Source organism: Hemiscyllium ocellatum (assembly GCF_020745735.1).
Source record: "Hemiscyllium ocellatum isolate sHemOce1 chromosome Y unlocalized genomic scaffold, sHemOce1.pat.X.cur. SUPER_Y_unloc_2, whole genome shotgun sequence".
Classification (NCBI taxonomy): domain Eukaryota; kingdom Metazoa; phylum Chordata; class Chondrichthyes; order Orectolobiformes; family Hemiscylliidae; genus Hemiscyllium; species Hemiscyllium ocellatum.
Window position 1 is genome coordinate 295647 of NW_026867601.1, and position 10734 is coordinate 306380.

Sequence of the window (10734 nt, forward strand, 5' to 3'; positions counted from 1 at the left end):
CACTTGTTTGATAATTTAGGGACTCTGCATTTGAGAGGACGCAGAATGTGCGAATTTGTAACGTCACCTCCAAATCTCAGCATAGCAACTGGGATACTCTCGTCCACATCTCAATTACACCCAACATGTCTTTCACTCCTCCCTCTTCATCTTCCAGGGCTGTATAATTCCTTGCAAGCACATCTGTGCCTCTCGGTTGTCCAGACTGAAATAAAGAGTATTGTTGTGACAAGATCTGCTGTTGGAATTGCTGAGGGAACTCAGCAGGAGCGGCAGTGCCAGAGGGAGGAAACGGAATTCTCATAAAGTTCCGTAGAAATTCTGAAACGGAGTCTCTGATTCTCTCTCCACAGATGCTGCCAGACCGGATGATTTTTTGTTTTCCTGCAGTTTCTGCTTTTGCTTTTAGCTGAATGTCTGTTCAATTGACCGGAATGATACACCCAGACACACCATGTACCGATATTTATATCTTTCAAAAACTGAGGCAATTGAATTCAAACAAATGCAGAACGATGCTCTTCCCTCAGCTCCACAGACAGAGGAACTCGGGAAAGCAGCGGCGTGACATGGTTCTTTCGGTATAGCTGAGTGATTGCACTATAAACAGGAAATCCCGTTCCTTATTGCGGTGTCGAATCCTGCTGCCGGTGGCTGAAGGCACAGCAAGATGGAGTTTGTTTCGCATCTCTGTGTTTGGGATTCCAATCCCGGCGGGAAAACACTTCTTCCAGGTCAGAAGTGGCGTCAATCTCCAATGCACTCCCTGAACAGCTCGGATTCACCCGTGCACCCTGATGAAGGGCTTATGCCCGAAACGTCGAATTTCCTATTCCTTGGATGCTGCCTGACCTGCTGTGCTTTAACCAGCAACACAATTTCAGCTGTGATCTCCAGCATCTGCAGACCTCATTTTTCACCCGTGCATTGCCAGCTTTGTTCGAATTGGTGTGTTTCCTGATTCCTGACTAGAGTTTTCTCGCTGAATTTGGTCAAAGCTTTGACTGGAATAGACCATGATTCAATGTATGAAAGTACATTTCACTGGGGTGGAACCTGAACCCGCATAGTGACTGTGAATAAAACAATGGAAACTCTCAGCACAGGAATAAGAGACACTGAAGCAGACACATGAGGACAAATATCTTTTCTCTGTCAGTGAAAGGCGCTGCTTCACAAAGGGGAGACTTCGAGGTGAAGCAGTGACGGTGATAATTTCTGCTGATTATTCACCCGATGAAGGCCGTTTCTGACCGAAGTCCGTGTTTACATTACATACTGACAACCTGTCAGTGTCGCCCCCGCGATTGGGGCCAGTAGCGTAATGGATAACGCGTCTGACTTCGGATCAGAAGATTGTCGGTTCGAGTCCTACCTGGCTCGGGGCCGTGGCGCCCTTTATTGCGCTTGCTTCCTGTTGCATTGCCATTTCTGAGTTGTTTGGAGATGCTGGGATTGGATTCGTGCGTTTGTGAATTTGAAAGTTGCATTTCAGCCCGTTGCAGCTCATTCTCACACCGGTGTATGTCAGGTCCTGATTTGACACTATGTGAGCAGCTGCTGGGATGAGAACCGCGTGTTCCATAGCCCTTAATTCCTTCTGACATCAAGAATTTATCAATCTCTGCCTTGAAGACATTTAGCGTCCCAGCCTCCACTGCACTCTGTGACAATGAATTCCACAGGCCTACCACTCTCTGGATGAAGAAATGTCTCCGCATTTCTATTCTGAATTGACCCTCTCTAATTCTAAGGCTGCGTCCACAGGTCCTAGTCTCAGGACTACAAGGAGTCAGTCTCATGTTTGGATGGAAATGATATAAGGAAATGGAGTACTGGGCTAATGGTCGGATACTTGGTAGTGTGGATGAGCAGTGGGATCTTGGTGTCCATGTACACAGATCTCTGAAAATTGCCACCCAGGTAAATAGTGCTGTGAAGAGACATATGGTGTACTGGCTTTTATTGGTAGAGGAATTGAGTTCCGGAGTCCTGAGGTCATGTTGCAGTTGTATAAGACTCTGGTGCAGCCGCATCTGGAGTATTGTGTGCAGTTTTGGTCGCCATACTATAGGAAGGATGTGAAGGCACTGGAACGGGTGCAGAAGAGGTTTACCAGGATGTTGCCTGGTATGGTAGGAAGATCGTATTAGGAAAGATTGAGGCACTTGGGGGTGATTTCATTGGAGAAAAGAAGGTTTAGGGGTGACTTGATAGAGGTGTGCAAGATGATTAGGGGTTTAGATAGGGTTGACCATAAGAACCTTTTTCCACGTATGGAGTCAGATATTACGAGGGGGCATAGCTTGAAATTAATGGTGGTAACTATAGGACTGATGTTAGGAGTAGATTCTTTACACAGCGGGTTGTGAGTTCATGGAATGCCCTGCCAGTAACAGTGGTGGACTCTCCCTCTTTATGGGCATTTAAACGGGCATTGGATAAGCATATGGAGGATAGTGGGCTAGTGTAGGTTAGGTGGGCTTGGATCGGCGCAACACCGAGGGCCCAAGGGCCTGTACTGTGCTGTATGTTTCTATGGTCTATGTTCTATGTTCTATGAAACCTGAGGGCCAACTTTTATACACTAAGACCGATAAGCGTATAGGATGAGCTGCTAGTGGAAGTAACATTAACAATATTTAAAAGGTATTTGGACAAATACATGCACAGGAATTGTTCAGAAGGATAAAGGGACAAGTGCAGGGTAATAAGATTATCGTGGAAGGATAATTTGGTTGGCATGGATCAGTTTGAGCCAAAGCCCTGTCTCTGTGATGTGCAACTCTCACACTCTCGGACACAAATCAGATACCAGAAATGTTGGAGAATGCAAATTTTACTGAGTGGGGGAACTGAGGCTGATCAATATTAGTGAAGAAATGTTGCTTTGATAATTGCGGGGATGGACGGTGGATCAACCCACAGGGCCTGATAATCTACGTCCAAGCGTACTTCACAAAGTGTTTCCAGCAATAGATAATGCATTCACTGCCAGGATTGTCTGCATTCCGATACAGTCCCTGCAGACTGGAGAGCAGCTGATATCACTCGAATATTAAAAAATTGAGACATTGTCTTTGTTTTCTCTATAATCCTGTAATTTCCTGCGGTAGTACCGAATTCTACTGAGACTCTCTTCGGGCGGAGTGTGTCCCCATGATGCATGGTACAATAAACTGATTAATACTCAAGGTCTGCCTGCAGTGATTTTCTACAGCAGCGCGTGTGTTTAATTATGTAACTGCATATACATTTCTGTGTCTATTGCCATGTAAGCACATCATATTGCCATGAAACCACTTTGGGTGTCAGAGGTCACCGGCATGCTCTCGTCGTTGGAAGATGCTCACGTGTATTTCAGATAATGTGCTTTCATGCAATGCAGCTTTCCTGCTTGATGAAGAGATGGTATACTAGCCTTCATTGTGAGAGGTTGAGTCCAGGAGCAGGGATGTGTTGTCGGCTTGGTGAGGCCACACCTCCAATATCGTATGCCGTTTTGGTCTCCTTTTCTGAGGAATGTATTATCTATCCTGTCTAGTCCTGTTAAGATTTTATAAGTCTCTATGAGGTTCCTTCCTCATCCGTCTGAACTCGGGAGGAAACAATCCTAACGCAGTTAATCTCTCCTCATACGTCAGCCCCACCATCCCCTCAACCAGCCTGGTAACCCTTCACTGCACTCCCTCAAGAGCAAGACCATATTATTCTTCATCATTCTTGAAGCAGATCCTTTGCCTGACTGTAGAAAATCTCACCATGCAGAAAGTAAATTCACAAGTCACATGCATCCATTCCGCACTCATGCCCGGGCACACTTGTTTGATAATTTAGGGACTCTGCATTTGAGAGGACGCAGAATGTGCGAATTTGTAACGTCACCTCCAAATCTCAGCATAGCAACTGGGATACTCTCGTCCACATCTCAATTACACCCAACATGTCTTTCACTCCTCCCTCTTCATCTTCCAGGGCTGTATAATTCCTTGCAAGCGCATCTGTGCCTCTCGGTTGTCCAGACTGAAATAAAGAGTATTGTTGTGACAAGATCTGCTGTTGGAATTGCTGAGGGAACTCAGCAGGAGCGGCAGTGCCTGAGGGAGGAAACGGAATTCTCATAAAGTTCCGTAGAAATTCTGAAACGGAGTCTCTGATTCTCTCTCCACAGATGCGGCCAGACCGGATGATTTTTTGTTTTCCTGCAGTTTCTGCTTTTGCTTTTAGCTGAATGTCTATTCCATTGACCGGAATGATACACCCAGACACACCATGTACCGATATTTATATCTTTCAAAAACTGAGGCAATTGAATTCAAACAAATGCAGAACGATGCTCTTCCCTCAGCTCCACAGACAGACGAACACGGGAAAGCAGCGGCGTGACATGGTTCTTTCGGTATAGCTGAGTGATTGCACTTATAAACAGGCAATCCCGTTTCTTATTGCGGTGTCGAATCCTGCTGCCGGTGGCTGAAAGCACAGCAAGATGGAGTTTGTTTCGCATCTCTGTGTTTGGGATTCCAATCCCGGCGGGAAAACACTTCTTCCAGGTCAGAAGTGGCGTCAATCTCCCATGCACTCCCTGAACAGCTCGGATTCACCCGTGCACCCTGATGAAGGGCTTATGCCCGAAACGTCGAATTTCCTATTCCTTGGATGCTGCCTGACCTGCTGTGCTTTAACCAGCAACACATTTTCAGCTGTGATCTCCAGCATCTGCAGACCTCATTTTTCACCCGTGCATTGCCAGTTTTGTGCGAATTGGTGTGTTTCCAGATTCCTGACTAGAGTTTTCTCGCTGAATTTGGTCAAAGCTTTGACTGGAATAGACCATGATTCAATGTATGAAAGTACATTTCACTGGGGTGGAACCTAAACCCGCAAAGTGACTGTGAATAAAACAATGGAAACTCTCAGCACAGGAACAAGAGACACTGAAGCAGACACATGAGGACAAATATCTTTTCTCTGTCAGTGAAAGGCGCTGCTTCACAAAGGGGAGACTTCGAGGTGAAGCAGTGACGGTGATAATTTCTGCTGATTATTCACCCGATGAAGGCCGTTTCTGACCGAGGTCCGTGTTTACATTTACATAAAAGCAACCTGTCAGGGCAATGCTATGCTTCGGGCCAGTAGTGTAATGGATAACGCGTCTGACTTCGTGTCAGAAGGTTGTAGGTTTGTGTCCTACCTGGCTTTGTTCCGCATGTTTCCTGTTGCATTTCCGTTTCTTGCGTTTTGGATTTGCAAGTTGCATTTCAGCCCGTTGCAGCTCATTCTCACACCGGTGTATATCAGCTTCTGAGGAGCTGTGGGGATTTGATCAGTTCTCTGTCGAATTTGAAAACAGTATTTAGGTCCATTACAATCTGTTGTCAGACCGATGTATGGTAGGTCCTGATTTGTCACGATGCTGGGATGAGAACCGTGTGTTTTTGCAATTGGAAATTGCATTCCTGTCCATTGTAGCTCATTCTCAGACTGGTGTATGACAGCTCCTGTTATGTCAGGGTCTGTGCAGCTGCAGGGATTGGATCAGTACGTTTTTAAATTTAAAAGCTGCAATCGGGTCTGTTGACCGTTTTAAATTCCAGCTCACCGCAGCATCTCTCATTGTCTGTCCAACTGGCTTGAGTTACACCTAAAGCTGCCTTTTGCTGGAGAAGCAGGTATGCGAGGTCGGAGGGCAAAAGTGAAGCACAAGGGGCGGGTATAATGCTGAGAGTTTTGCCCCTCACAGGGTATGAGTCTGTGTGTCTCTCTCTGTGGGTGAAAATAAGGATGTGTTCGTCAAGGGTGGGCACAAAACAGTGTGATCATTTCAAACTTCAGTCCCATTGCTGTGTCATTTAAGATCACTGGGAGAATCTCTTTGACATGTTCACTGCAAACATCCGAACATACAATGTTATGGGTCAAGACCTGGAATCTGGGACTAGAAAAGCTGGATGTCTTTGAGCCGCACTGCACGATGGGCTGAATGGTCGTTTCTCATTCTGCAAAACTTCAAAGACAAATTGAAATTAATGGGCAGATAAAAAATAATCAGAAAGAAAAAGACAAAAGCGGTATCACTGAGAATAAATGCGAATGCTTCTCTCACCTTCTCATGTTACCTCCTGGTTCAGATTCGGTTCTCTCACCGCCGCGGCACTGGTTCTATTCCCGGTCAGGGAATGGGTGTTGTGTTCTGTAAACATATCGTGGTAACCGTATTCCTGACCAATTTTCCTCAAACCAGCAAGTTCATTGGATTTGTCCCAATCGTTAATAAGATTAACATAAAACAGAGAGCTGCAGATGCTGGAAATCCGACACCAAAAACAAGAATTGATGGAGAAACTCAGCAGGCCCAGCAACATGTGTGGAGAGAAGCAGGGTTAGTGTTTCAGAGAGACAGAACCAGGTTAGTTTTGCATTTCTATGTAATAGGGCCGAGAAAATGATCAGATTTATCTGTCAGAATGTTTATCAAAATCTCTCATTAGCTTACAACGTTACAAATTCAAAAGGACTCTATCGGCTGTAATGCTGTTTTATTGCCCGGAGCTGCTGAAAGATTGTGCTTAAATGATTATTTCTTTTTCGATTCGTTTGTGTCAGTTCACAGCCATGTCGAAAGGAGAATTGGTCCTTTCAGTGTTTATATCAACATGTGTCTCCATTTGTGTCTCTTTCTCTGTGTATCCACCTGACCCTCTTCCACATTCTCCGACTCTCTCTCTGTCCATATCCCTTATTCCCCATCTCTGTTCTTCAGAAAGTCTGACATTAGGAGACAGTTTGAGAGTGGAGCTGCTGAAAGGCTCTCTCCGCCCTGGCTGGACTGTGTAGAACTGGGCTCATATTCTCCAATTAATGTGTCCGTCCCTTCGTCCTGATTTCAGGAGACATTTCTTCCTCAATATATTATCACACTTACAAATTCAAAATACAATACCTAATCCAACAGGAAAAAAACACAATTACACTACAGCTATAGGTGCACAATAATGTATTTACTGTTGGTGTGAAATGAATGAACGGTGACAGCAGAGAATCAGGGGGGATCAGATCGTGTTGTCTGTGTCATTACCAGATCATTCCCCAGCAGGTCTGCAGTGTCTCCTGCCTCACCTCGTTATTTCCACCAAACTGGGAATAAAGAGGGGATGGGGATAAAAGAGCAGGAGACTCTCCTGCTCCTCGGTTGCTGACTGACCTTGCTGTGCTTTCCCAGCACCACACACTGAAGATACTGAAAGGCTGGAAGATAGACAGTCCAGGTTGGAGGAGAGCTGCTTCCCAGTAACATGTGTCTGTCTGCAGAGGGTGGGATCGGACTGTTGCCATATCTCCACCATGAATGCCTGAGGCTTTATTTTGTAAAAGTGAAATTGATAGAGGATAATTGTCATGTCGGGAGGGATTGGAGGAAGCTTGAATTCTCTAACAGCCAGCTTTAGGATCATGCAAGCTTCTACTGTCCAATTTGTCAGTGCACTTGGCTATTAGTTAAAAGATTGGCTGCTCATATTCCTCAGGGGCGAGGCTGTCACTGTCCTCACTTCAACTGCTCACTTTCCTGCACAGCTCCGGGTTTTTAATGGGGCCAGAAAAATGACCCCAAAACAGATCTCGTCTTCAGAGTTGCAGAGGGGTTTCTGTATTGTTTTTATAGCTAACGCAAATGACCGTGGATGTTGGGAATGTGAAACAATAACAGGAAATGCTGAGGAAACTCAGCAGGTGTGGCAGAAACTGTGGGAGAAAACGGAATTCTCACAAAGTTCTGGCGAAATTCTGAACCGGTGTCTCTGGTTCTCTCTGTGCAGATGCTGCCAGACCTGCGGAATGTTTCCTGCTATTTATGATTTGGTTTTTATCTGACTGTATATTCCATCTATCACGATGATACGTCCAGACACACCACGTATCGATATTTAAACCTTTCGAAAGTCAGGTCATTGAATTCAAACACATGCAACAATGATTCACTGTCTCTCAGCTCCACAGACAGAGAGACCCGGAAAGGCAACCGCGTGAGGTGGTACGATAGTCGTCTCTGAGTGATGACATCGATGAACTTGACATCCTGTGGCGTTTATATTTGGGGTGCCGAATCCTGCTGACTACAGCTAATGGCAGAGTATGAAGGAGGTTATTTCACATCTTTCTGTTTGGGATTCCGATCACGGCAGGAGAAATACCTATTTCAGGTCAGGAATGACGCCAATCTCCAATGCACACACTGAACAGCTCAGATTCACACGGGCATTGCAAACTGTGTTTGAACTCGTCTGTTTCTAAATCCCGGGCTCGAAATGGCAAGAGCTTTCTCACTGAATTTGGTTTTGGCCTCGACTGGAATAGACCATGATTCAATGTATGAAAGTACATTTCACTGGGGTGGAACCTAAACCCGCATAGTGACTGTGAATAAAACAATGGAAACTCTCAACACAGGAACAAGAGACACTGAAGCAGACACATGAGGACAAATATCTTTTCTCTGTCAGTGAAAGGCGCTGCTTCACAAAGGGGAGACTTCGAGGTGAAGCAGTGACGGTGATAATTTCTGCTGATTATTCACCCGATGAAGGCCGTTTCTGACCGAAGTCCGTGTTTACATTACATACTGACAACCTGTCAGCCGAACTTGTGCGATTGGGGCCAGTAGCGTAATGGATAACGTGTCTGACTTCGGATCAGAAGATTGTCGGTTTGAGTCCTACCTGGCTCGGGGCCGTGGCGCTCTTCATTGCGCTTGCTTCCTGTTGCATTGCCATTTCTGAGTTGTTTGGAGATGCTGGGATTGGATTCGTGCGTTTGTGAATTTGAAAGTTGCATTTCAGCCCGTTGCAGCTCATTCTCACACCGGTGTGTGTCAGGTCCTGATTTGACACTATGTGAGCAGCTGCTGGGATGAGAACCGCGTGTTCCGTAGCCCTTAATTCCTTCTGACATCAAGAATTTATCAATCTCTGCCTTGAAGACATTTAGCGTCCCGGCCTCCACTGCAATCTGTGACAATGAATTCCACAGGCCCACCACTCTCTGGATGAAGAAATGTCTCCGCATTTCTATTCTGAATTGACCCTCTCTAATTCTAAGGCTGCGTCCACAGGTCCTAGTCTCAGGACTACAAGAAGTCAGTCTCATGTTTGGATGGAAATGATATAAGGAAATGGAGTACTGGGCTAATGGTCGGATACCTGGTAGTGTGGATGAGCAGTGGGATCTTGGTGTCCAAGTAGACAGATCTCTGAAAATTGCCACCCAGGTAAATAGTGCTGTGAAGAGGCATATGGTGTACTGGCTTTTATTGGTAGAGGAATTGAGTTCCGGAGTCCTGAGGTCATGTTGCAGTTGTATAAGACTCTGGTGCAGCCGCATCTGGAGTATTGTGTGCAGTTTTGGTCGCCATACTATAGGAAGGATGTGAAGGCACTGGAACGTGTGCAGAAGAGGTTTACCAGGATGTTGCCTGGTATGGTAGGAAGATCGTATGAGGAATGATTGAGGCGCTTGGGGATGATTTCATTGGAGAAAAGAAGGTTTAGGGGTGACTTGATAGAGGTGTGCAAGATGATTAGGGGTTTAGATAGGGTTGACCATAAGAACCTTTTTCCACGTATGGAGTCAGATATTACGAGGGGGCATAGCTTTAAATTAATGGTGGTAACTATAGGACTGATGTTAGGAGTAGATTCTTTACTCAGCGAGTCATGAGTTCATGGAATGCCCTGCCAGTAGCAGTGGTGGACTCTCCCACTTTATGGGCATTTAAACGGGCATTGGATAAGCATATGGAGGATAGTGGGCTCGTGTAGGTTAGGTGGGCTTGGATCGGCGCAACACCGAGGGCCGAAGGGCCTGTACTGTGCTGTATTTTTCTATGTTATATGTTCTATGAAACCTGAGGGCCAACTTTTATACACTAAGACAGATAAGCATATAGAATGAGCTGCCAGTGGAAGTGGTTGAGGGAGAAACATTAACAATATTTAAAAGGTATTTGGACAAATACATGCACAGGAATTGTTCAGAAGGATAAAGGGCCAAGTGCAGGGAAATAAGATTATCGTGGAAGGATAATTTGGTTGGCATGGATCAGTTTGAGCCAAAGCCCTGTCTCTGTGATGTGCAACTCTCACACTCTCGGACACAAATCAGATACCAGAAATGTTGGAGAATGCAAATTTTACTGAGTGGGGGAACTGAGGCTGATCAATATTAGTGAAGAAATGTTGCCTTGATAATTGCGGGGATGGACGGTGGATCAACCCACAGGGCCTGATAATCTACATCCAAGCGTACTTCACAAAGTGGTTCCAGCAATAGATAATGCATTCACTGCCAGGATTGTCTACATTCCGATACAGTCCCTGCAGACTGGAGAGCAGCTGATATCACTCGAATATTAAAAAATGGAGACATTGTCTTTGTTATCTCTATAATCCTGTATTTTCCTGCGGTAGTACCGAGTTCTACTGAGACTCTCTTCAGGCGGAGTGTGTCCCCATGATGCATGATACAATAAACTGATTAATACTCAAGGTCTGCCTGCAGTGATTTTCTACAGCAGCGCGGGTGTTTAATTATGTGACTGCATATACATTTCTGTGTCTATTGCCATGTAAGCACATCATATTGCCATGAAACCACTTTGGGTGTCAGAGATCACCGGCATGCTCTCGTCGTTGGAAGATGCTCACGTGTATTTCAGATAATGTGCTTTCCATGCAATGC

At 45.4% G+C, this 10734-nt stretch overlaps 1 non-coding gene across 1 annotated transcript; it reads left to right on the forward strand.

Annotated features, from left to right (window-relative positions):
- The first annotated feature begins 1310 nt into the window (after positions 1-1310).
- Positions 1311-1383, forward strand: trnar-ucg (transfer RNA arginine (anticodon UCG)). The gene has a single exon. It is a non-coding gene; the product is annotated as a tRNA-Arg (tRNA).
- Positions 1384-10734: the final 9351 nt, after the last annotated feature.